Below are 6023 nucleotides of genomic sequence, written 5' to 3'. Positions count from 1 at the left end.
AACTGTGGGCACTTCCAAAAGCACGATCTCAACACCGTCGCCGCCAGCGAGGAACCAAGCCCCTCGACCCCGGGAGCTCTACGGGGCCTCCGGGCAGCGGATCCCCGACCACAGCAGTCGATATGTAAAGCCGCCGCAGTTGCGGGATAAAGCTGCCACCGAACCACCATCCAAAACGGACAAGAAAGACGCCACTTCGGGAGAACGGAAGCCACACACGTCCCGCGGCCGATGTTGTTCAACTTCAACCCGGCTGGGTTAGAACTCGAGGCCCCGGCTTCAACTCCGGGTTAGGCCGAGAATGGAACACGGCGTATCTTTGTCATTCGAGCAGCTAGAAATTCCGGGATCGCACCTTTAGAATCAGGCACACTTCAGCTGCACGGGAGTCCGGTGGGAAATCAGGATGATAGTCAGGATTTATAAGCAACCGGCGGAGGTCGGCGGAGCCGGGAGCTTATGCGGCCATCTTGGTTGCTAGCGTAGCTCCTCCCCTTGGATCCATTCTTATTCTCTTTCACTGAGGGCCTGGTGCAGTGGTTGATACTCCGGAGGAGGTTTATAGAAGAGCTTATTACTGAGCATCTTCGCACACTTCTCATTAGTAACTTATTTTACGTGTTCGCCTTCAGGCAGCACCGTTTTCATTTCCAAATTATTTTTAGGTCTCGTCCTATTAATCGCGCAAGCGATAATAGGATGAGAGTATAGAGGCTCAACCAAGCTCTGAAACCATCGGGGATTACGTCGAGTGCATGTGCTCATGCACGCGCTTAACATTTGCTCCCCGAGCAGCCTGCCTCCGAGAGCTTCACTTCAAAGGGATCCGCTCTCCCGTCCCCTGCTTCACACTTTTCACGTCCGCCAAGCCGTGTCTCGCATTTCTCCTACCCCCCTTCCCACAGCAATGCCAAGAGCTTGTTTAGTGTGGGTTGTAACTGGTCAGCGCAGATGTTGACCAGCATCAACAAGGGAGATGGCAATAACTTGTATTTTTCTCCCGCACTTCATACCTGACGTCTGCGTTACGACTCGCTGTAACTAAGCAAGTTTCTCCCTCAACTTTGTTGTAACTTACTTCTCAACAAATCAGCGTCATCATTTTACTAAAGATTTCAGGAAGGATGTGGTAGGTTCTAGGGCTGTGCGAGTAAAGTCTTCTGAAAATACAGGTTTGCCTAAAAAGCATAGACAAAGCATAATATTGTTACAGAATGCAATGTGTCCGGAAGTGACAACATACGCATCACAAGTGAAAATCCTCTTATTTTGTTGCCAAAGTCTGGGTACAATCTTCACAAGTTAAAACATTAGTGTGTATGTGCACAAAACACAAGCCTAGTCTAGTTAAAAGAACACTATATATTTGAAAAAATTCTAATGTTGAATAAAACCACTACATGGCTGTAGATTTAAATGCACATTAAGCAAAGCAGACTTCGCATTAGGAAGCTAGGCCGATTTCCTTCAGACTTGGAACTAATTTGGTTGATATTAGGGATCACAGCAAAGGCTAGACAAATAAACTACATGTCATTGCACCCATGTTTTTCAATAGTTTTGGGTTTCTGTAATGTTTATGAAACGCCCATGCTTGACTCCACAAGCCATCGAAAGACGTACATGAGGTAGCAAATTAAAAAAATATCGTCTAAATTGAAAAAATATCGATTTCTCAGCATCTCAAAAAAATACACATTCATATAATTGAATGACATTTACTGAAAGTAATATATATATTTTTTAATGAAACGTTGGCAAAAATTCCCATGACCTGACAACATTGACACATTATTCAAAATGTCAGTTTGTCATGTTATTTATTTAGGTTTTTGTGCTGCGCTGGATTACTTCATTGTGCTCTCATATTGTTTGGCTTAGCAAAATGATAGTGAAGTAAAGTGATGAGCCGTGGATCACACAGTTTGGTTTAGTGGGAAGCCAGGATTTTTCAAACAGAATAGCATATTGTGCAGTTCAGAAACTCTAAAAGTACACCCATCTCTATTCTGTTCAACACAAACTTATTGCTTTGTGTTCACTATTCAAGTGGTGATACTATGCCTCTGCTGCCACTTCAGCTCACCAGACTGCACACCCCCTCACCCCTCGCTCACCAATGTCCCGCCCACCCTTCCTTTGATCTTGCCGCGGGTTCTCACAGGTTAATGGCCCTCCCCCAGCACAGAGAGCTCATCGCTTGTTCTTTCTGCTTTCGCCTTGTTGGCTGGCTCACGGAGCTGCTCCCAGTTAATCTAATCTCCCCATACCGTTCCCACACAACATCTCCCGCCCCTTGCAGCTTATTTGTAGTGTCATTGTTCTGCTTTTGGACCATGTCCTGCCCATCGCTGCTTGTACGGCGCTGCTCACAGCTGCTCATTTAATTTTATTTTAAGCACTCTATGTTAGTGTGGTTGCTGGCTACCATCAGTACTTTCATACACGTGATGTTGATTATCTCTAAAAGATCCCTCCCACCCTCCGAAGTCTGGGTGCTTTTTTTTATTTGTAATCATGGGCGCCAGTTCACCTAAAAACCACGGGTGGTAGCGAGTGATGTCATGTACCGTTTGCCCCGCCTAAATTTACATCACTGGTTTGACCTTTTTCCCTGACCTAAACCCCTTCATTGTTGCTTTCTTCCACCCATCTCCGCAAAGCCCTCCCACAACACAGCTTGACTTCCCCCCCTTTCCTCCCAGGTCGTTGCTCCCTCTTTGCAACCCTCTCCCACAACACTGCTTGCTTGCCACGATACAAGCAAGCATCTTTCCCATGTAGTTGGAATACATATGGAATTAAAGCTCCATCGCCTACACACATATTGGCGCTTTCACATCAAATCTCCACTAGCGTGCCTATGCACTTAATCAACCTTTGCAATCATTCACACAGTTCTAAAAAGCAGGCTTGTGAAACCCACACACACCCCACACACACACCCCACACACACAACCCCCCACACACACAACCCCCACACACACAACCCACTCCACACACACAACCCACCCCACACACACCCCCCAAACACACAACCCCCCACACACAAACCCCCCACACACACAACCCCACACACACAACCCCACACACACACAACCCCACCCTGAGCTCACCAGTGTCCTTCCTGCCTACAATAAGAACACTGATTTATCCCTATTTCAGCAACTGGACCCGTTCCTCAAAACACTCGGGTCTTCAAATCCTTAACTTTTTTATCAGACTTGTCCTTGCTCTCATTTTCCCGATGTTCATAATATTGACCCATACTGAGTATAACGGAAGGGGTGGAGGTGGTCCACGTACTTTCGGCAGCCTGCAATCGTGTCATTATCTCAGGCAGCAAATTAGTGACAAATCTGTTTACGAATAGCCGTATACCACCCTCCGTCGACAGATCCTGACCACTGAAATTAATGAATACTTTCTCAAACCGAGTAAAGATATCAGACACATTTTCGTCCTTTTTCTGTTTACAAGCTGTCAGCTTATCCCAATCCACCTTACGTGGAGGAATAAGGGTTTGCATATATGTTATAATACGAGCAGGTATAGCTAAGATCTCTGCTTGAGGCTTATCACCTGGTTTCCGGTCTCTGTCCCAATCTTTAATTTGGTCCCATGTTCCACCAAAATCTGCAACATGGTCTTGCTCATGCACTTGTCTCCATATATCTACCGGGATCAATAGGCCGAAAAATAACTCAATGTCAGCAAGGGTCATAACAGCCGAATTAGCTGCCTCAGTAAGTTCTTTGTAGTAAGCCATCGGATTCTTACGGGGGTCGGGAAGCTGGGCTTTTAATGCGAGAACCTCGCTTCTCTTCCAAGGGGTATAAACCCACTGTTCTTGAAAACGTGTCGTGTCACATAACTCTTATCCGCCTGTAATCGAAATTGTCTATCAGTTTGTTCAATATTCTTCTCTACTTTTGCTTTCTCATATGCCACAGCCTTTTGCCTAATTGTCTGACAGGATTTGATTTTTTCCTAATTTCTCCTCTCGCATTCGCCGTCGTTTTGCTTCCTTTACCCATAGGGTCAAAGAGTCGAACATTGCCTGACGGCTCCTTTTGGCGAACAATTTATTTTGCAAATAACTAATTTTTCTTTCATCAAAAACCCCGTTAAGGGCCATTGCAATTCCTGATTATCTTTGGTGTACTTCTTCCAGATCGTATTAAACAAAATGGAAGAGATACCATGTTTAACATACATATCAAAACTCGGGCTGCCCTCCGGAAGAGCAGGCTGCCTTTCATCCAAACGCCCACTCTTCCGACGACAGCAACATCCAAAACACAATTTACTAAAACACAACATATTTATTCATTCAACAACTCGTACTTTCCAAACACACCATTCACCAGGACATGTCCATCTTCTATATACTCATTCGTTCTCAAATCATACAATCGCATTCACCACTCACACATGGGCTTTCGATCGATAACCAAAGTACAGCCGGCGTTCTTAATACAGTACAAATAGGCGTCAATTCCAAATTCATGTCTTCCAAATCGAACAGAGCCCGTCGACTCCTGTTCGGGGAATCGATCAAACCTGATTCCAGACCACACAGATTCACAAAAGAGACAGTCCAGAGACTGCCCAGAGATCATCAGACAGGCGAACCACGGACCTTCTTAAGGACGATCCCATAGTCCTGTGCTGGTTGGGCTAGGATGACTGGGCGCATAGCTCCAGGTCCCAAGCTTACCCAGTTGCTGTTACGGGCTTTTCCGAAGAAGATTCGGCCCAGTGAGCACCCCTTGTGCAACACCAGGGCATCTGACGTTGTCTCAATTAATCACCAAACAAGTCTGTGGGGCATCCACCCGTGCAGCCACTCCGCTGCCACGTCGGACCCCCAGATTCCCTGTGGTTCACCAACCACCAAATTCCAAAATACAGTTAACTGTTTCCAAAGGCACCGCTCAACAGTGCTATTCCAAAAGATGCCAAAACAAGTCAGTCACCTGGTGCACTCCGGTCCGATTGCGTGTTCTCCACTGCCGACTCCTGTAGACCAACACGGTCAGCTGTTCCGGGTTAAGCCCGAAGGACTCCGGCGAAGGGTTATTTAGCAGCTGGGAAGGTCACTTGGCGCGAGAGTGGAAATTTTCCGACCAAAAACTGGTTTCTCAATTAGGATCCTTTTTCAGTCCACCCACTCGACCAGAACTCCTCCTGTCCTTTCACTCCTGCTTATAGGAGGGGATGGCCCTATCACGAAGTCCCGGCCGAGTCGCCAACTGAAGTACCCAAAAATTATATACCATAGGACTATACTTACCAATAGCCCATATACCAATTACCAATAATCAGTCAGTCGGCAATGGAGAAGGTTCAATCGTTTATTATGCAAAGTACTCTATATAGAGGAGCCTCTCTCTCGTCCTCACTGTAGTGATGAGCCTCAGCAAGGCCTACCAATGCAAGGGGTTCGCCCTTCTCTGCACAAAGTCCTCAGACCATAAGAAGAAGTTGGCAAAGAAACTGGAAATAGAAAAACAATATTTATTACACCTCATGAGGCGGTACTACGGTCCAAACAACACCCTCCAGTATTGTATGAAGTAGCACCCCGAACAAAGAAAGCATGGTCCTTTTATACCCACGCAGGGGCTCAAAAGGAGGCGGTACAAAACACAAAAGCAAGTTTTATGTACATATAAGGGCATGTTGGAAGGCACAATCGATGAGTGGGCGGAGTTAACAGTTTTCAGAAACTAGTAAACACATTACCTATCTGGAACTAATTACTAACAGCTGCAGACCCTACTGGACATGCCTGGGCATGCATGAAAGTGGGGGATGCTAAATATAGCCTGTTGCTGGGCAGATTTCAGGCACAGTTAACAAGAAGGTAGGACAAAGCACATGGTGAGCACATGGCAACATGTGGCAGACAAAATGGCTGCCACAAATACAAAATGGAGTCCGCACGATGTTACAATAATTGCTGAAAACAGCATGTCTTCTGCTAATGCTTAATCTAGCCGCTCCCAAATTACAACATC

The sequence above is a fragment of the Lissotriton helveticus genome (genome assembly GCF_964261635.1).
Source record: "Lissotriton helveticus chromosome 1_1 unlocalized genomic scaffold, aLisHel1.1 SUPER_1_unloc_1, whole genome shotgun sequence".
Taxonomy (NCBI): Eukaryota; Metazoa; Chordata; class Amphibia; order Caudata; family Salamandridae; genus Lissotriton; species Lissotriton helveticus.
This window is presented reverse-complemented; position numbering follows the sequence as displayed.